This window comes from Balaenoptera musculus, chromosome 20 (genome assembly GCF_009873245.2).
Source record: "Balaenoptera musculus isolate JJ_BM4_2016_0621 chromosome 20, mBalMus1.pri.v3, whole genome shotgun sequence".
In the NCBI taxonomy this organism is placed as follows: domain Eukaryota; kingdom Metazoa; phylum Chordata; class Mammalia; order Artiodactyla; family Balaenopteridae; genus Balaenoptera; species Balaenoptera musculus.
This window is the reverse complement of record NC_045804.1, coordinates 44,707,700-44,729,694: the sequence shown is the minus strand read 5'-3', so window position 1 is coordinate 44,729,694 and position 21,995 is coordinate 44,707,700. Positions and strand designations below refer to the sequence as shown.

The 21,995-nt window shown below is 37.5% G+C and overlaps 1 protein-coding gene, 1 non-coding gene and 1 pseudogene across 5 annotated transcripts in view; 2 read left to right on the top strand and 1 right to left on the bottom strand.

Annotated features, from left to right (window-relative positions):
• SSH2 (slingshot protein phosphatase 2) overlaps window positions 1–21,995 on the top strand; it is a 245,388-nt gene that overhangs the window by 112,932 nt on the left and 110,461 nt on the right. The gene's annotated exons all lie outside the window — the stretch shown is intronic.
• LOC118886597 lies at window positions 449–1,081 on the top strand (annotated as a pseudogene).
• Window positions 10,053–10,159, bottom strand: LOC118887616. The gene has a single exon (XR_005018091.1). It is a non-coding gene; the product is annotated as a U6 spliceosomal RNA (small nuclear RNA).

Genomic DNA, 21,995 nt, shown 5'->3' with positions numbered 1-21,995 from the left:
GAGAGAGAAAGCCACAGGTACTACCATCATCTCCAGTGCTCTGTATGTGGGTACAATACCTCCATGGCACCCACATGACAATCCAGATGTACTTTTTCAGCTATGTGTGTTGCAACTTCTTGCATCAGTCTGTCCATCCCATCAAGGTCCAAAAAACCCAGGCCAAAGACCCCAACCCAGGCCTCAGAGATTTTGAAGCCAATGTCATAAGGCTGCTGGACAAAACAATTATTGGTTTTCCAATGGAAGTAAACCAAATTAGTGCGCCCTTTTATTATCAACTAGGCCTTTTTATGGTGAGTTAATAGAACACAACTACAGTGCCCATCGCAGTAGAGGCTGTTACCTCCAAAGCCTTCTTTGCTTGGCTCTTTATGACCACAGCCCTGTGTGGAAACAGTTTGAGATTGATGAGTGAATCCTTTGAACTAAAGACTATGCAATGGGGATGCCTCCTAGAGGTGGCGAAGTATTTTTCTCATGTCTTATAAGGAAGGTCTTGAGACCTATTCAGCTCACAGATCCTAGATAAATCAAAAGTATTAGAGGGCTACTCCATAGATGTATAACCTTCAATGACTAACCAAATTGTGGCACTTGAGGGAGCACCTTCAACATTTTCTTTCTTTATTTATGCAGACCATGTGAAAGGGGCCAATCCTGGGAAGGCTCTGGGCTTGGGGCTATCACTTTTTGCCAAGACCACCAAAAGAACCTTCCTGAGTGCTGAACTGGTCTTCAACCTTCAGGGCCGGGGGCAGCAGTGCTCCAGTGGATCTTGGCAGAAACTATGCCAACCAAGCTGCTGCTGGAAGGAGTCTAAACAGGCAAATGTGTAGATTCTACTAACTATAGCCTGATCCTAGAGGCTGCTCGTGCTCCAAAGTCCTGCTAGCCCTGCTGTCTTCCCCTTACCATAGTTTTTGAGGCATTTGAAGAGTTTTTTCCAGATTATGTTTAAAATTTTAAAATAAAGCCATGTTGTGAAGAACTCAAGGGCAGAGATAAAGTATTGATGACTTGTTTTGGCATTGGCTTTACTAATTCAGCAAGACCATCAAGTGGTATTATCTCAGGATAAGGCCCTACCTACAGAAAAAACAGTGCAGCCAAGGAAACCCAGGGAATGAGTTTGAATGCATACATCCAGGACAGGAGAGCTACTATATTAAGGATTTTCTTTTCTTTTCATCATCAACAACAACAACGAATCAGAACATACAAATAAAAGACAACTATATATCCAAAAAAAAAAGAAAATAGTTTCACTCACTCATGAAAAAGTGTACTTGCTGTTAATCCTACTTTAAAACTGTGTTGAATTTTGCAAGTCTGTTGTATATTAATTTGGTGAATAAAATTAACATTGAAAAGTTCATAGTAATTTTCTCTAAGGAAGGACTTCATCATTTTTCACACTCTTGTTTGTCTCCCCTCATATGCCGTCGGCTCGCATGCATGCCTTGGTTTTACATTCCCAAGATCCAGGCCGAGCCCTGGCAACCAGTAGGCATGCATTACCTAATTGTTAAATTACTGAGCAAATGAATGATAAATATATGAGTTGAAGCTAGGGAAGCTTGATAAAAAAAATCCATCTTGTGGCTTTAAAAGTAATTCATGGCTGGATGATTAACTTTCTGTAGTGCTGGTACCTTCTCCAAAAATGATTTTCCCAAATGAATAAAAGGTGTAATTAATTTCATTTTTTAAAAAAGTAGCCTACAAAAAAGAATCAAAGATTTGCTCATCCTTTTCCCTACTTCTCTACACTCCCACTGCAGTTCCCAAAATCAGAATCTACCTTCCTCCAGAAAATTTTCAGGAAACTTTAAAAAATTAATAAAGTTAATATACTTCCTTTCTTGTTCACTACAAGTTATTTGTTTTGGATGAAAGGATAAGAGGCTATTAGGAAAGGTTTATTCTGAACACTTAATATCAGAACTGCTGAGTTCAGTATAAGGTCAAGTTTTTATTTTCTTCTCTCCTTCTGATATTCTTGTGCTTATGGGTTTAAACAGTATGAACTGTAGGAACTCCTGAAATTCATGATTTTTCTTACCCTGAAGTATATCTACATATACATATGTATGTGTTTGTACACACACAGGGTATACACACACACAAGTACATATTTCAGAGTAAGAAAAATTATATATATGTATTTATGTATCACCTGTATGTGTTTGTGTTAAACATATTTTAAAGGAAATAAACACTACAGAAAGATTTCCTATTATAACTCAAATGAACTCTCAAATTGCCGCCATCATCAAATTCCATATCACTTCAACATTCATATTTAATTATCTCAGAAGATGATGAGTAAAGCATTTATTAGAACTGATGTGTTGAATATTAGTATTATTTGTAGACTATTAGTCTTTAGAAAAGATAGTTCAAAATGCTTGCTATATTTTCATCAGGTGATTAGAGAACAAGATTTCTGAAAAACAAAAGATTTCCCAAGTAAAAGTGAAAACTTACCCCAGCGCAGCGTCTGTTTTTCAAACTGTAATCTAAAAGGAAATATATATAAATGTATATAAATTATAAGCATCAAACATTTTTTATTATACCTGTGTAATGGCAGAGAATTGGACTACATTATTTTTTCTATCATCATTATAATAATATTTCTATGGATAAAAATTCACTTCTGTTTGAGCCTTCCTGTCTATCTGTAAAATGAGGATAGCATCTGCCCATCTATCCTATAGGATTGTTGAAAATGCAAATAGAATTGTTTATAGGAAAGCTTAAATGAATATCAAGCACCAAGTATTAAGGCAAGATATAAAGTGATGTACTTTCACTAGTATTTTCTTATTTCTGTTCCATTTTAATTTCACAAACTCACAGCCTAATTTCTCTAACTCTGTACTATGACTGACACCATTTACATCATATAATATTAAGATCATTTACTGAGGAAAAGCAAGAAGAGAAATTGTCACACTTCATATACTAATAAAGTTCTTATTTAGTACAAGCCTAGTATTGAATTAGAAATGGGAGCTTCCCATCTCTGAGTCAGTAAGTCAAATCTGATTCAACCTGGATGATTACCTAAAGTCACAGCCATTGGATGCTATTTGTAAAACCCTGTTTAAAGGTACTGATCATCTTGCTTCATTCATCAATGAATATTTATTGAGCACAGACTCATCTGCTTCTCTGACTCACTGCTATTCCACCATCCTGAGGCAAAAAAATTGTATTAATAAACATAACTGGCAGACTATTCTGGTATTAATTATTCACTGAGAATTTCCCCAAGCCAAGGACCCATTTGGAGGAAGAAGAAAGGACCTGTTATGGATTACCTAAACCAACCCTAAAACAGCTATTCTGCCAATACGCCAAACAAAAGGTCAGGAAATTTAGAAACTATTTAAAACACATAATTGGTTATGAGCCACCTTTGCTTATAATAATCCTTACTCTTCAGTGGAAAAATTCTCACCTCATGCTCTAACAGAACTCTCTGCTTCCCCTTCACAGCACTTCCAACACTGTTGTTACACATTACTTGTTGTCTGTTCTTGCCACTTAAACTGAGTGAGAGCAAAGACAATATCTTGTTCATGATTGTATCCTTAAATTCTGGCACATAGATGGTACTCATTAGTTTTCTGTAGAAGGAATGAATAAAGAACCATACTTTCCACCCATTTTCAGGCTTTGGGAAAAGATACTTAGGCTCTTTGAGCCCATTTCCTCAACTCTATAACAGAAACAAGGATTTGAGATATAAAGGTTAAGTACCTATCACAATAATAGGCACTCAACAAGTGGTAACTATTATTATTATTATTATTACTAATATTCCTTTTTATTATTATAAACTGAGCTCTTCTAAAAGTAGGATCATAATTTTATGTCCATAATAAACAAGTAAATCTTTACAGTATTTCAGAAACCTTCAGAATCACTATAGCCTAGTTCTTCATCCCCCCTTAAAAAAAAAAGTAAAAAGGCAGTTGATACATTAAGGTTTTCAACTAAATTTAAATATAACTGGCAGGCCAGTGTTTTTTTGTTTGTTTTGTTTTGCAAAACTATTCCTCTTAACAGCTGGAACATGTAATCAATGAAATCACTTTTAGTGTTCAACTGAGTTAAATGGTGATTGTCTTAGGTAGATTGGTATGTGAATTCTACAGAATACCAAATGACTTAATTTTAAGAAAACCAAACTCTAAGCTTTCTGTTAAAAGGATGATCTATAACATATATACGTTACATACACACTCTCTCACACACACACACACACATAACGTTGCTGCTGCGTCTTTAGCCACATAAAATATTTATAATTGATACCCTCTGGGACAGGAAAATACAGGCCATGTAGAATATAGGAAAGGCATATTTGGGAAGATTACAGATAATTACAAATATTAAAAATATGATGCCAATAAGAAGTTCACGTGTGTTACTGTTTTTAAGTTGGAGATTTTACCTGTGATTGAAAAGAAGAAATGGTTCTTATTTTTTAAAAAATAACCTGCTGGCCAGAAGTTACATATGAAATTCCAAGTCCCTTAACTGTGTGCGATAAGGTAACTATGCAGGAGCTCAATTTTTAGAATACCAGATTCCACCACGTAAAGCTCATTAACTGAATTACCCCCTAATCTCTCCTCACTCTAGGCTTTTGTTTATTTTTTACATACTTTAATTTATTTGGGGGTATTTTAAACTCTTAATGCCATGTAGCAGAAAATAAGCCTATGCAGATCTCTTTAGATGTCAAGCATATGTCGAGAATGAGAAATTAAATTATCCTTAACACACACACACACACACACACACACACACACAAAATTACATTTCTCTGCCATTCTAGAAATTTCTGGAAAATGACTTCTGAGCCAACTTGATACGGATCTTTAAGGTTCAAGTATGTGAACACATTTTTGGAAGGTTTTTAATCTGCAAAGCATTCTAATGGTCTTATTGGCATCTATACCTTTGGTAAAAATATTCCTGTTTCATGGAGTTTAGACTCTTTAAATATTGTATCCTTTATCAAGATTTATTGTGACTATTATTTAATGTTTTAATTTGTCATAGGGTTAAATACAATGTTTTACCTCTCTCTGTTGGCTTGTTTCCCTCATCTTATAAACACGGTCAGGTCTTTATCAGACTAAAAGAAATTAAAATATAATTTTAAAATACCATCCCATAACCTTGTTTTCACCTCAAACTACAAGTTTATTTTGATTTCTTGAAGGGACAGTCTGTATTTACTGCCTCCTTTGTCAGCTCACATTCACTGTTTAACCCATGAAATCTGACTTTTTTTTCCCTCCACTACTCAAACTGCTGTTCTTGTTAAGATTGCCAGTGAATAATTTTTGATCCCCATCTTAAATGACACTATTGACCATTCTTCTCTGCAGTTCTCACCTCTGGCTTTCTTATCGTCATTCTTTGCTGGTTCTCCTTATACACTCTGCCCATAGTATCCCAGTTGGTTTCACCAGCAATTCTTACCCTGTTCATCTCTTTTCTTTTTCTTTTTTTAACATCTTTATTGGAGTATAATTGCTTTACAATGGTGTGTTAGTATCTGCTTTATAACAAAGTGAATCAGCTATACATATACATATATCCCCATATCTCCTCCCTCTTGCGTCTCCCTCCCACCCTCCCTATCCCACCCCTCTAGGTGGTCACAAAGCACGAGCTGATCTCCCTGTGCTATGCGGCTGCTTCCCACTAGCTATCTATTTTACATTTGGTAGTGTATATATGTCCATGCCACTCTCTCACTTCGTACCAGCTTACCCTTCCCACTCCCCGTGTCCTCAAGTCCATTCTCTGCATCTGCGTCTTTGTCTTTATTCCTGTCCTGACCCTAGGTTCTTCAGAACCATTTTTTTTTTTTTTTTTTTTTAGATTCCATATATATGTGTTAGCATACGGTATTTGTTTTTCTCTTTCTGATTTACTTCACTCTGTATGACAGACTCTAGGTCCATCCGCCTCACTACAAATAACTCAATTTCATTTCTTTTTATGGCTGGGTAATATTCCATTGTATATGTGTGCCACATCTTCTTTATCCATTCATCTGTCGATGGACACTTAGGTTGCTTTCATGTCCTGGCTATGGTAAATAGAGCTGCAGTGAACATTGTGGTACATGACTCTTTTTGAATTATGATTTTCTCAGGGTATATGCCCAGTAGTGGGATTGCTGGGTGGTATGGTAGTTCTATTTTTAGTTTTTTAAGGAACCTCCATGCTGTCCTCCATAGTGGCTGTATCAATTTACATTCCCACCAACAGTGCAAGAGGGTTCCCTTTTCTCCACACCCTCTCCAGCATTTATTGTTTGTAGATTTTTTGGTGATGGCCATTCTGACTGGTGTGAGGTGATACCTCATTGTAGTTTTGATTTGCATTTCTCTAATGATCAGTGATATTGAGCATCCTTTCATGTGTTTGTTGGCAATCTGTATATCTTCTTTGGAGAAATGTCTATTTAGGTCTCCTGCCCATTTTTGGATTGGGTTGGTTTTTTTTTTTGATACTGAGCTGCATGAGCTGCTTGTAAATTTTGGAGATTAATCCTTTGTCAATTGCTTCATCTGCAAATATTTTCTCCCATTCTGAGGGTTGTCTTTTCATCTTATTGATGGTTTCCTTTGCTGTGCAAAAGCTTTTAAGTTTCATTAGGTCCCATTTGTTTATTTTTGCTTTTGTTTCCATTTCTCTAGGAGGTGGGTCAGAAAGGATCTTGCTGTGATTTATGTCATAGAGTGTTCTGCCTATATATTCCTCTAAGAGTTTTATAGTGTCTGGCCTTACATTGAGGTCTTTAATCCATTTTGAGTTTATTTTTGTATATGGTGTTAGGGAGTGTTCTAATTTCATTCTTTTACATGTAGCTGTCCAGTTTTCCCAGCACCAATTATTTTTTTTTTTTAAATAAATTTATTTATTTATTTATTTTTGGCTGTGTTGGGTCTTTGTTTCTGTGCGAGGACTTTCTCTAGTTGTGGCGAGCGGGGGCCACTCTTCATCGCGGTGCGCGGGCCTCTCACTGTCGCGGCCTCTCGTTGCGGAGCACAGGCTCCAGACGTGCAGGCTCAGTAGTTGTGGCTCACGGGCCTAGTTGCTCTGTGGCATATGGGATCTTCCCAGACCAGGGCTCGAACCTGTGTCCCCTGCATTGGCAGGCAGACTCTCAACCACTGCGCCACCAGGGAAGCCCCCAGCACCAATTATTGAAGAGGCTTCAACAGCAATTTTTAAAGTAACTCTCCTCTTTTTAGGTTTTTCAAAGGCATCCGACTTTATTTTCATAGAAATAAATTATTTTTGTATTCATACATAATTGGTTTACATAATGTTTCATTAAATTACATAATTATGATTGCAGTAGGAACCAACAGGGTTTTTTTTGGGGGGGGGAGGGATTTGTTTCTGTCACTTTTTTTTTTTAACATCTTTATTGGAGTATAATTGCTTTACAATGGTGTGTTAGTTTCTGCTGTATAACAAAGTGAATCAGCTATACATAAACATATATCCCCATATCTCCTCCCTGTTGCATCTCCCTCCCACCCTCCCTATCCCACCCCTCTAGGTGGACACAAAGCCCCAAGCTGATCTCCCTGTGCTATGTGGCTGCTTCCCACTAGCTATCTATTTTACATTTGGTAGTGTATATATGTCCATGCCACTCTCTCACTTTGTCCTAGCTTACCCTTCCCCCTTCCCGTGTCCTCAAGTCCATTCTTTACATCGGAACCAACAGTTCTTAAAACAAATACAAATATTCTTGACGAGCATCCAACTTGTAAAAGCAGAAGTGAACAGGCATACTAGAGAGGAGTAACCTGTTAGGCAGGAGCATCTCTGCTACTATGGTAGGATGCTTTACAGAGAGAATGGAGACTCTCAGTTACTCCAGGAAATTCCTTAAAAGTGAACGCTGGTTAGCAGTTCTCATAAAATTGCCGTGATGATGAAATGAGATATCATTCATTTACATAGTTTGGCATGATGCTTAGCACACAGTAAATGCTCAATAAATTATTTACTATTACTAAGAACATTTATAACCCACTATAACCTTTACAGAAGGCATCTTGAATAAAAGCATTAACCAGACAGCTTTGGGTAGTGATGAGAGGAGGGGAGGAATAGGTTTTTCAAGTTAAGTGAACAACATCTGCAAATGCAAACCTGTAAAAAGCATGCTGTTCAGGGAGGAGGATTGGGTAGTTTGGTGGACTGAGGGCCACTTTTTTCACATATCTCATCTGTCTCCCCTGCTTTACAGGGAGCTGTTTAGTATATAATTATATATTCTCATACTTCTTTGAATATCTCACACTAACATGGTACCTGACAAAATTGGCATTCACTGTTTTGGTATGCCTCTGTTTACCCATCTGTAAAATATAAACAATAAGTATCGTATATGTCCAAACATAAATTAACATTTAGGACTGTAAAAGCCCTATTTTGAAGGTTCAGCATAAGAAATGTAATATTCTGCTTCCTAGGGTTCCTTTTTTTATTATTACAGAATTTTCCCTAGATTCTTAGTACTTATCATTCCAGTACTTACTATGCCCATGTAAAAGAGTAAGCAGAAATTTTTTCATAGTTAATGCTTCAGTTTGACTAACTAAAGCTCTCTTTCCCTTGAGATTTTGTAAAAAACAGGGTTCTTAGGGGAAAACATGGCTACCCCTTATGGGGTTTTTTTGATGCAGAGCAAAATTTGAACTCCCTTCAGAGATGTGAACTTAATGTTTGATGGAATACATCCATCATTCAAGCCGTATCACTCTGTATAGTCCGATATCAATATTGGTCTTTGGAGATGGGGTGGCTGTGCAGAATTAAGATGCCTTTAAACAGGGATTATATCTTTACAAAGAACACTTATAGCCCACAAAGACAGGTATTTGTGTGCTTTTCTTTCTTTCTTTCTTTCTTTCTTTCTTTCTTTCTTTCTTTCTTTCTTTCTTTCTTTCTTTCTTTATTTATTTTTGGCTGTGTTGGGTCTTCGTTTCTGTGCGAGGGCTCTCTCTAGTTGCGGCGAGCGGGGGCCACTCTTCATCGCGGTGCGTGGGCCTATCACTGTCGCGGCCTCTCCTGTTGCGGAGCACAGGCTCCAGACGCGCAGGCTCAGTAATTGTGGCTCACGGGCCTAGTTGCTCCGCAGCATGTGGGATCTTCCCAGACCAGGGCTCGAACCCGTGTTCCCTGAATTAGCAGGCAGATTCTCAACCACTGCGCCACCAGGGAAGCCCGCTTTTCTTTTTTTTAAGTGACGAAATTTCTTCTTGAAAGAATTAACTTTTTTTTTATAGATTTATTTTATTTATTTATTTTTGGCTGTGTGTCTTCGTTGCTGCACGCGGGCTTTCTCTAGTTGCAGCTAGTGGGGGCTACTCTTTGTTCTGGTATGCGGGCTTCTCATTGTGATGACTTCTCTTGTTGCAGAGCACGGGCTCTAGGCATGCGGGCTTCAGTAGTTGTGGCACGTGGGCTTCAGTAGTTGTGACTTGCAGGCTCTAGAGCGCAGGCTCAGTAGCTGTGGCACACGGGCTTAGTTGCTCCACAACATGTGGATCTTCCCAGACCAGGGCTCGAACCCGTGTCCCCTGCATTGGCAGGCAGATTCTCAACCACTGCGCCGCCAGGTAAGCCCATGAAAGAATTAACTTTTAAATGTGTATTTAGGTGCCACTTTGGATTACATTCAGCTGTAAGAGTTTCAGAGTGGGGCGGGGGGGGGGTTTATGTTTTTATTACCGTTTAATTAACTGTAACATCATATTTAATCATCCACTTCTGTTCCAGTAATATCTAGAATAAATTACACCTGGTAATATTATAAGAAGAAAATAACTCTTTAACTGTAATTCATTCATCGTTAGCTAAATCTGTCACTAGGCTCACACACAAAGCCCAAAATTTATTTTCTATAATATAAAAAAGACTATAATTATAAGTAGTGTTCAGCAATCAGTAAATTTCACTGACTTTATTTTTTTATTTATTTATTTTTTTTAAATATGGAACGCTTCACGAATTTGCGTGTCATCCTTGCGCAGGGGCCATGCTAATCTTCTCTGTATCGTTCCAATTTTAGTATATGTGCTGCCGAAGCGAGCACTCACTGACTTTATTTTTGACAATCATTTATCATATCTTTTTATTTGCTCAGTTTTCAAAAGTCAGCTTGTACATATTTTAAATTTTAATTTAAAATGTTAATTAAATTTAATTTTAATAAGTACACAATTTTTCTTAAAAATTTTTTGTTAAGAATTGTGTTGCTGCAACAATATCTCACATTGCCCAAAATGGAATTGCTGTTTTTAACCCAACATAATCCTTTTCCTTGAAGAACCTTCCTTTTGGAAAGCAGTATGCTGTAATTAAAACAGTCTTCATTAAGCTTAGTTTCCTCTGAATATGTTACTTTACCTATAAAATTATGAAAATATCGACCCCAAAGAGTAATTACTATTAAATTAGGCCACTTAAGGTAAAGTACTTTACAAACAAATGATAAATAGTATAATTTCTGGTAATGTCATTTTTTAAATGCCACTAAAACAAAAAGATTTTTAGTTCATTGTTCTCAGTTATATGAAAAGAGCACTGGTATTGAAGTTAGGAGGCCTATGTTTGTATTGGTTGCATGACTTGACACAAGTAGATTCATTCTTTGAGACTCCGTTTCCTCTTCCTTAAAAAAAAAATTAGTGTGCTTATTGTCAGGCAAAAATAATATACAAATATGAAAATACCTCAAACAGTAGGCAAAGTACTATTGTGTAATATTATATCACAGTGGTATTTATTTTACCAGTAGTGAATGTCTTTTGTACTAGTTCTTCTCAAGATCAACTTGTAGCAGAGCATTTTCCTGAGATAAGTTCATTTAGAAGGTTTGTGAGAAGGACTATAAAAATCTTTTAAAAACATTTAAAAGTATTGCTCTTCTGATTTTTAATACACTCATTTTATTAGGTGTGCTTATCAACCATAAACAGTTTTCCATTTGGGGGCTTAAATCATGGTGAGAAAGGGATTACAAACAAATCATTTTATGAACTCTCCAGAAAAGGATGGAAAGGTCAAAGCTGAAATTGCTGCTTTACAAGATGTGGCTCTGTGAAGATAAATCTTAGAGGAACTGGTCTTTTCTCTTTTTGTTGGGTACATACCATAAAGTAAGAGCTTAAACAGTAATTAGACTATCAAGCCTAATTATTGTTTTCTGTAAGTATACTAGATCCGTAAGCATCTGAAACCAGTTGATGTCCTTCCTCACTGAGATTTTTAGACAAAATATGAACTAGAGATTTTGGGGGGGGTTTTCCTAATATTTTATTATTAAAAAAATATGTAGGGCTTCCCTGGTGGCGTGGTTAAGAATCCACCTGCCAGTGCAGGAGACATGGGTTCGAGCCCTGGTCCAGGAAGATCCCACATGCCGCGGAGCAACTAAGCCTGTGTGCCACAACTATTGAGCCTGCACTCTAGAGCCCGTGTGCCACAACTACTGAAGCCCACACTCCTAGAGTCCGTGCTCCGCAACAAGAGAAGCCACAGCAATGAGAAGCCCGCGCACGGCAACGAAGAGTAGCCCCCGCTCGCTGCAACTAGAGAAAGCCCGCACACAGCAATGAAGACCCAACACAGCCAAAAATAAATAAATAAATAAATAAAATAAAAGGAAAAAAAATGTAAACATGCAAGCAAGTTGAAAGAAGTATACAGTAAACACTCAAATACACATACCCCCTAGATTCACAATTAACATTTTGCTATATTGGCTTTGTCATATATCTACTCATCTATCCATCCCTGGACTAGAAGTTTTTAAGCAGGAAAACGTTTTTATTTACTCTCTTATGTGTATTTTATATAGCAACCTTAAGAAAAAATTTTTTGAAAGTTCAATGCTTATAAGCTGTAATTTTCTGAATGAGTTTTATATTAAAGAAAAATATTCCACATGCATAATATAAACACATGAATGGAAAGATGAACACCAAATTCAGGAGAGTAGTTACGTGCATAGAGGAAGGGGAAAGTGCTCATAGAGAAGTTCACAGGGGGCTTCAACTGTAATGTTTTAAAATCTGAAGAGTAAAATGTTACAACGTGATCCTGCTGTCTACTGAGTATCTGGCTGTGTGTTATCCTCTCTGTTCTTTGCTGTATGTTTGAAATATTTCACAATTAAACATTAAGAGAAAGAGTTGCTACCTAGTCTTCTTTTCCCCTGGCAAAGTATTTTTCATTTCACTTAAGATCCATTGTCCAGTTGGCCTTCCAGCTGAGGTGGATTGAATAGAATTGAGCAATACCATATCTCTTCTCAGTTAGTTTATGTACTAGCTGAAGAATGATACAGAGTACCCCCTTTCTACTGAGAATTGAGGAGTATAACTTTTGCATCCTTCTTGATTTTTGCCTAACCAAGGCAGGGAAAAGAAAAAAAAACCCAAAAACTTCCTGTATTATATTTAAATTCCTTGAAGATATTTGAAGGTTGTTGAAAAGTACAAAATTGTGTATAACTGTGTAGTTTTGCATGTTCACCTGATTTCAGAGAAGAAAGACATGGAAAGTGAAATATGGCCAGGGAAGCTGATACATGAAAGCTTGGAGAGATAATGATGCTGCTCAGCCAGGGCCTGGAAACTTGATCAGTCTAAACAAACTGCATAGTACTAAATTGCTTGTGAACGGGCTGAATCAATCCTGCTGCGATTTGAACTTTTGGCTCCTGAAAGTCTAGAGCAGGCTTGAAAATAAAAATAAAACCCTTACATACTGGATTGTGTTCCAGGCCCTCTGCTGTATTCTCTGTATGAAGGAGGCATCTACCCAAAGAGCAAGAGGCAGCAGAAAGATGAGGCAATGAAAAGGAGTCCTAGGGATTTCTCCCCGTATCAGGAGCTCCCAGGGAGAGAGACCCTCTGTCATTAACATATTGATTCCTTCAGGGAATATTTATCTAGAGCCCTAAGCAGAATATAGTGGGGTGTGGGGTAAAGGATCAACCAACCAGAATATATTTAATGCTTATGACTTGCCCAGCACTGTGCTAGGCTCTATGAAGTCCACAAAAGAGAGTTACTGTACGTGATTTGCTTCAGCAGAGAGATAAATTATGTGGCATATGTGACATAAAATAGAGAATAAGACCTTGAATAACAATACAGATTATAATGCTAAAGGAGGGACTTCCCTGGTGACACAGTGGTTAAGAATCCGCCTGCCAATGCAGGGGACACGGGTTCGAGCCCTGGTCCAGGAAGATCCCACATGCCGCGGATCAACTAAGCCCATGCGCCACAACTACTGAGCCTGCACTGTAGAGCCTGCGAGCCACAACTACTGAAGACCACATGCGTAGAGCCCGTGCTCCACAGCAAGAGAAGCCACCACAATGAGAAGCCCACGCACCGCAACGAACAGTAGCCCCTAATCACCGCAACCGGAGAAAGCCCGCACGCAGCAACGAAGACCCGACGCAGCCAAAAATAAATAAATAAATAATAAATTTATTATTATTTTTTTAAATAAATAAATTCTAAAGGTGTTAGAAAAGAGTCATAGCATACTATAAACCAGGAATTGATCATTGGACTTAATCAGAAGGCCTCAGTTCAAATCCTATCTCTGACACTTGCTATGTAAACTTGGGCAGGTCCCTTAATTTTTGAGCCTCAATTTCCACACCAATAAAATGAAGCTGATAATCCCAGCTAGCTCTATTTACCTATACACAGGATTTCAGTAAGAATCAAGTGAGGTTGTATGTGAAAACACTGTAGAGTTTTTAATTAATGAAAGAGCTGAGAATTGAACCAGGCCTTGAAAATATGTTATACATGGATAACCTGTATAAAAATGGTCTCAGAGAAGGAATAATTTGAACAGAGAGGAGAGGGAGACTCAGATATAGGAGGACAGGATAGAAACCACCTAATTATGGCAAGGATTTGTTTTCGGAGAATGGGTAAAAAATAGTTACACTGATTGTGTTGGCGAAGAGATGGAGTTGAGAATAATATGCCATAATGGCTGGATTACAGTAGGATTTAAATTATGGAGGATCTGGGACTTCCCTGGTGGTGCAGTGGTTAAAAATCCACCTGCCAATGCAGGGGACACGGGTTCGAGCCCTGGTCCGGGAAGATCCCACATGCCGCAGAGCAACTAAGCCCGTGCGCCACAACTACTGAGCCCACATGCCACAACTACTGAAGCCAGTGCGCCTAGAGCCCATGCTCCGCAACAAGAGAAGCCACAGCAATGAGAAGCCCGCGCACCCCAATGAAGAGTAGCCCCCACTCGCCACAGCTAGAGAAAGCCCGCACACGGTAACAAAGACCCAACGCAGACAAAAATAAATTAAAGGAATAAATAAATAAATAAATTATGGAGGATCTGAAGGCCAGAAGAAGAGCTTGGACTTGATCTGAAAGGGAACAAGGAACTATTTGGGGGTTTTAAGTAGGGAATTATTATAAAAGGGTTTAACTCATTTTGATAATCAGTATCTAAAGTGCCTGGCCTTAAGGTGTTCAGGATTAGTCCAATTGTATTCAGTTAATCTGTCAATAGTATGTTGACAGATTGAATTGGACACATCTCAGCTTAGGTAAATGGATCTGAGACTGGGTGAATTGGACACACCTTAGCCTAGAGTCTAGGCTTCTTATCACCTAGACATTAGTCTGGTTCATCTTTTCCTTAACTGTAGCAAGGAATGATAGTACCTGCCCAGCTAGTAGGTTTATTTAAAACATCAAATGAGATGATGATCCCATGATTATCCACAAATACATTAAATGCCTCCTTCATGTAAGATGCTGTGTAAAAAAAAACTAGGGAAACAAAAAAATGTTTAGATATAAGTGCTTTGAAAAATGTCTTGGGATGAATAGGAGTTTGAAATACAGAGTTCTGAGGGATCTGGTAGCAAGAGGATGGTATACAACAGCCAGAAGATCATCTTACTGCTATATTTAGCACTGGGTTAGGTCCCTATTATTGTCAGGACCTGCTAGCTGTAGCTAGGATCAAGTAGAGGAAAAAACACCAGGTGCAGGAAGGTAGGTATTTAAGGTCCGCAGGAGTTCTTCCTGTTGGCAGTAGACCTTTTCAGACTTAACGTGTTCGGTAGTGAACCTACATAATCATGCAGACAATGTAGAAGACTGATTAACAAAACAGGTTCTGGAGGCAGAATAACTGGCTGAGTTTGAAATACTACTGTATTACCTCAGGCAAATCATTTAACCTCTCTGAGCCTCGTAAAGATAATAATAGAATCATAGGGTTGTTTGTGAGAATTGAGATACTGCATGTAAACTCTTAATAGAGGATCTGGTACACAGTGAGTGTCAGCTCAATAAATATCAGTTATTGTTTTTACTTTCAAGACCTTCTCAGCTCCTCTAGATTCCGTATTATGTTACTCCCAAATTTACTTCCCATTTTTCTGTCTCTGTCTCACCCCATTTCAGGACATTGATAGTATTAGGCCACATTTGGCTCATTCACCTATAATGTCTTCTACATCATTAGCATCAAACAAGATCTTAAAACATCTTCTGAATTAAAAATTATCTTCAAAATAGTTTTTGTACTATATTTTTTACAGTCTAAGTAATTCTTTTAAATTAATTGTCTATAATATAGTTCTTCATATTTTTATGTATAATTTAGTATATTTCTCTAGTTTCCTTAAGCATGTTTTACTTTTCTAATATTATACACATATACGTACGCATATGTACGTATATATACATATATATTGATATATATATATATTTTTTTTTAATGCAGTATGTAAAAGATGTGTAGAAGAGAATCTTGGGCCCTGAGTTAATTTAATAGATCACAGTGTGGGAGGAGACACAAAGATTCCAGTGGAAAACAAAAAACTAAACCCTTTAGGAAAGCAATTTGATAATGTCTGCCGATTCCTAAGATGTTTAAAATATTTTAACTAACTGCCAATTCCACCTCTAGGTATCCATCCAACAAATATATTCACATGAATGCCCAAAGATTGTGTGAAAGCATGTTCATAGTGATACTGTATATAATAGTAAAGACTGGAAACAATTTAAATGTTCATCAGTAGAGGACTATTTAAATAAATTATATATAATTGTAAAATAGAATACTATGCACTCCTTTAAAAGAATGAGGTATATCTTTATAAACATGGAAAAGTGTCCAAGATATAGTGATAAGTGTGTGGGGAACACAAAGCAGAATAATATGCATAATATAATTATGGCTTGTGTGCATGTGTGTTTCTTAAAGAGCAGCTACAATATATTAATGTTTGCTTATGCAAGGAAAATTTCTGGAAGTATTAACAGTCATCCCTGGGAGTAGGATGATGGGGATGAGAAGAGTGACTTTTACTTTATCCTTCTGAATACTAAAAAAAATGTTTTTGAGCATGTGTTTAAAAAATTTTTTTTAATGTTTAAAGAGATTGTGAGTATTAAATGGTTAAATGTTTTGTAAGGTGTGTTGGATGTGAAAAGTGATCTATAAATGCCTATTATTTTTACTAAACAATAGAGTGTGAGGCTTTTGTAACCTGAAGAAAGCAGCATTTCGGCATCTCTTCCTACTAGAGCATATGGTTAAGCCTATGGGGGATGAGTGCCTTAGATCTGCCTCTCATGGAGTTGATAGGCAGATCTTTTCGGTATTCCCCATTGCTCTTATGGTGGAAAGTTCCATAGAAAGGATTGGAAGGGCTCAGTGACATTGTTTAATCCAGTGTTTAAAACTATTGTCAGATATTCTTTTAAATAAAACTATTAGCCTCATGGTGATTGCAAAACTTGATCGCTTTTAAGAGCCTTTGTTTACAGAGTTTAGTGTATTGTATTGAATGAAGAGTGCCTTTGACTAAGTGTAGCAAGATACCTCTAGGTACTGTCTGGGCAACAAGTTTAAAAATTAGGGGTATTATCTTGAGAGTTTTATCCTAGCATTTTACAGATTAACAGGAGACAGACTGTTGTGCTGCTCTAGGTAACAGGCTTTTTGCTTTGTAACTCTTTAAAGTGTTGGTTTTCTCCCTTTTGACCCTCAGGAGATTAATTTACTATTTATTTCTCTAGATCAAGCCCCTTAGAGAAAACATAAAAATACAAATAGGTCTTCTGATTGGTATAATCATTCTTTCTTATGACTAGGTATTTAAAAAATAAAGTTATATAAGTTAATACTATTATTTCAAAGCTTAAAAAAAAAGAAAGCAAAATCCCAGTAAGCAGTGCAGATCTCATGTTACTACAAGATGGCAATATATAATTAACTGCCTGGTAAACAATAATAGTAAAGACTTCCTGAATGAAATGGTGGTATATAGGGGAAGTTTATTTGTATTTTAATTTTCATTCATTGATTAACTTCTCATCCCAAATACAAACAAATACAATGCTTTCTGTTATTGGAAGCTGATTGGCCAATTTATGGACGGTAATAATACAAAAATTTAGTGCTGTCCTGTTTACAAACACTTGTGTCTGTGTATCTTAGTAAACCTGGGAGGTAAGCATTACCATCCCACTTTAAGATTAAAAGAACCAGGGCTGGAACAGTAAGTTCTGCCTGTGGACAAAGTAGCTAGAGTCTAGAACTTTCTGATATCAGATTCATTGCCATTTTAATGTTGCCCACTTTAGCTGTTTTTCAGGTTGGTGGAAAAGAGCATAGAGGATTATCTCTAGTCCAACATTTTCATTTTCTCAGTGAATAAACTAAAATGCACAGTGGACTTTACCTGAAGGTTGCCAGACTGACTTCAGAGTCCCCTTGCTCCCCCCACACACGCACACACACGCTTTCTGAACAACCTAAAGAAAAGCACATAGGTATTTTACCTCAGAGAAACACTCAAAGGATAAGATACATGGAAGAGTTAGAAAAGCAGAAACATTTTAATAAAAATGTAAAAATGTATTATAGTCCTGCACTCTGATCTAAGATTCTTCATTGAACGCTCCAACTCTCTGATTTTATTCCTGAAGGGCAATCTCCTCAACCTTTCCCTTAGCTCTCTTAAGCTTACAGAGCCATTAAGGCCAAAAAGTAGATTTTTGTGCCAGGCACTCTTTTCAGTGCTTTATATGTGTTAATTTAATTAATCCTCCCAATAACTTCATAAATTAGGTACTAATATTGAGCCCTAGGTTAAGTAGCTATTTAAAGTTCATAGCTAATGGTGGCACTAGGATTCAAACTCAGCCGATTAATTCCAAGGCCAGAGTTTGTTGGGTTTTTTTTATAAACTTTAAAAAAAATTATTTTTAAAGTTCTTTTTTTAATAAATTTATTTATTTATATTTATTTTTGGCTGTGTTGGCTCTTTGTTGCTGCGTGCAGGCTTTCTGTAGCTCCAGTGAGCAGGGGCTACTCTTCTTTGAGGTGCACAGGCTTCTCACTGTGGTGGCTTCTCTTGTTGCGGAGTATGGGCTCTATAGGCGCACGGGCTTCAGTAGTTGTGGCTCATGGGCTCTAGAGCCTGCGCAGGTTCAGTAGTTGTGGCGCATGGGCTTAGTTGCTCCACAACATGTGGGATCTTCCCGGACCAGAGATCGAATCCGTGTCCCCTGCATTGGCAGGCGGATTCTTAACCACTGTGCCACCAGGGAAGTCCAGCCAGAGTTTTTAACTGTTGGGCTGTACTGCTTTGAACTAAATGACTACATTAAGTGGATTAAATCCATTTTTCAGGATCTCCAGATTGGATGAAATTTCTTTCCTAAGGTTCCCGACTCTCCCAAAAACAGATCTTGGGATATTTCCTTAGGGTTTTATTATCCCATTTTACAGATGAAGTTAAGTGACTTGGCCAAAATCTTAGATTATTAAATGACTGTGTTAGAACTAAATTTAGGTCCTCTGGTTTCTAGCCCGCAGTTTTTGATACTATAACATTGTCACCTTTTAGCTCCTTAGCTATTGTCCATTCAAGTGATCCACCCATGTTGAAATTTTGTTACAGCAACAAAAGCATGTTCACATCCTTCACATTTCACCTTTGGACCTGTCCTGGAGTACAGTTAGGTCACTATGCAAGTCTCTGGTTTTATACAGTTTTACAGTGTTTATACCTTATGGAGGGACACATGGAAACATAGTAATGGAAGTATCTTATAGATACAAGAGACATCTATTACTTTAAAATTTTTTTAATGCTATTAATATATGACTCTACAAAAAATTTAATTTGGTCATAGCTAATGCTGTCAAGAGCCAAATTAACATTTTAGAATATTCATATTTCTGACCCTTGAAATAGTCAGCAAATGACATGACAAAATTCATTTCAAATCTACTGAATTCAAGCAACAGTATAAAGAAATGCAGCGATTTTTCTTCAGGGCCTTTGTGCAGATTTTTTTTTTAGAGACAGCCCCTTCTGACTTCATGTGGAGTAGAAAACTAGCTTAGTTTATTTCATGCTGCTCAATTTAATTTGGAATCATTTTTGAATTCCTAGATGCTTGGGTACAGAGAACTTGCTCCCTAGAGCCTTGTTTCCTGACACTGGAGAGTAAAGGATTAAATTGAGCTGAAACTAAATTGATTGACATTTTGACACTCTGCAGATTGTGAAAAGAAACGGAATTTGTTCAACTTTTTGAAACAGTAGTAGAAAGAACTATTTCCTTAAAGGTACCTCAGTCTGCAGAGATGATTTTTTTTTTTTCCTTAAAAACCAAGAGGCATGTTCTAGCACTTTCCCAATTTTCTATATTACAGTTCAAAATGAGAATTTAACTTTGAAAAGCTTTTGAAAAGGCCTCGATGGGGGTGTTAAAATAGTCTCCTTTTGTTGAATGGGCACTGACAGAAGTCTTTTGAGGAGAAACAAAGGACTATGCACTTATGGGGTGTCACTATAGGAACCTATTTATAAAAGACAAGTATACATATTTATGAAATCTTTATCTCTATCGTTTTTAAATGCCAGAGATATTAAGTGTTGCATTGAGTAAGATACATTTCCTGCTGAGTTCTTTTTCCGGCAGATACAAATGATTACCATGACATCATCTTTTCCTAAACGGCGTCATTTATGTGTTGACTTCAATAAAATCCTATCACTGCTGTGTCATAAAAGGAACTGGACTCACCTTAACAGTGCTGTTCCAAACAGCCTGCTATGGTTTTTTTGTTTTTTGTTTTTTTTTAAAAATCACTGCAGGAGGCTGTAATAAATTACAGCCTGGAAGAAGTTTCAAACTGGCAAGTTTGCCAGATATTTAAAGCAATTTATTTTGGGGTGTATCAGCAGATTTTTTCTTACACTGCCATTTGGGTGCCTGCTGACATAGCCTGAATAAATCTTTCAAAATTTTTCCTTCCTAGAGATGGATGAAGATGATGATGCACTGGACTCCAAAGTCCAGACCTTTCATTAACTCTTCACTTGCCAACTAGTTCCTTCCTAATTTAGATATCTATTTCTGGCATGAGTTTGCAATATTTCCAGTCCCTCAGTGCCTTGGCAACAACTTTGTTTTATAGAAGGATCAACTAACAAAAGAGGGACTCTGGTTGTAGACATAGAATTTATAGTTTAGATTATTTCATTACTAGTATTTTGAAAATTGCCAAACTTCCCAATAGGAAAAGAAGTTTGAAATTTTATATAAAACAAAGACTTATTTCTTTTTGATTCTAGCATATGCTGAGTAGTAAAGTGAGGTCTTCCTAGTTATAGTCTCTTTTATAATTCTAATTTCTCTTATATTTTTTTCTCATGATCTCTTATGATAGTGAAGTCGCTTTTTTTAAAATTATTAATTTTTGGCTCTGGAATTCCTAAAGCAACTTATATCGATGTATATTTTAGTCAAGTATTCATAAAAGCTAAAAATACTGATGCCCAAAAATACTTGTTCTGATGAGACAGTAAGGACAAGAGATAAGGGAGCTAACTTTTTTTTTAAATTAATTTATTTATTTTTGGCTGCATTGGGTCTTCGTTGCTGCGCACGGGCTTTCTCTAGTTGCAGAGAGCGGGGGCTATTCTTCGTTGCGGTGCGCGGGCTTCTCATTATGGGGGCTTCTCTTGTGGAGCACAGGCCCTAGGCACGTGGGCTTCAGTAGTTGTAGCACGTAGACTCAGTAGTTGTGGCTCGCGGGCTCTAGAGCGCAGGTTCAGTAGTTGTGGCGCACGGGCTTAGTTGCTCCGCGGCATGTGGGATCTTTCCGGACCAGGGCTCGAACCCGTGTTCCCTGCATTGGCAGGCAGATTCTTAACCACTGCACCACCAGGGAAACCCAGGAAGCTAACTTCCACTGAGTGCCTGCAGGGGGCCAGTCCCTTTTGTAAGCCACTACACATAGCATAGTGTGTAGGTGAGAGAGAAAAGAGATTCTCTTTTTACAGAGCTGGTCCCTGTTCAGGTGAAAGGCACTGCTCAGCGAGTTGTTAAGGAAAATCATAAAGCATCAGGGAATAGGGTTTGGTGGGGAAAGCCCTAGATCAGGAGTTATAAAACGGGAGTTCCTATCTAAGTTCCTATCTAAGTCACTTACAAATAAGATCATCTGGCTAGACCCTCAGTGTTTCCACATCGGTACAGTGAGGATATAATCTCTAGCCCGTCTTCCTCTCTAGATCATTTGGCACAGTAGTTCTCACCCAGGCTGCGCAATGGGATTACCAGGGGAGCTTTGAAAAATACTGACTTCTAGATCCCAACCTTAAGAGATTCCGATTTGATTTGTCTAGGGTGCAACCGGGCATTGGGATTTTTTTAAATCTCCACAGGTGGATTCATATGTGCAGTTAAGGCTGGGAATCCTTGGTTTGGAGGATGGTTAGTAAATTTATTTACAAACATTAGCAGATGTTATCGACAGTGTAGATAGACCTTTTTTCCCCACCACAACTTCAACTATAAAAAAAAAAAAAATCCAGTTTATCT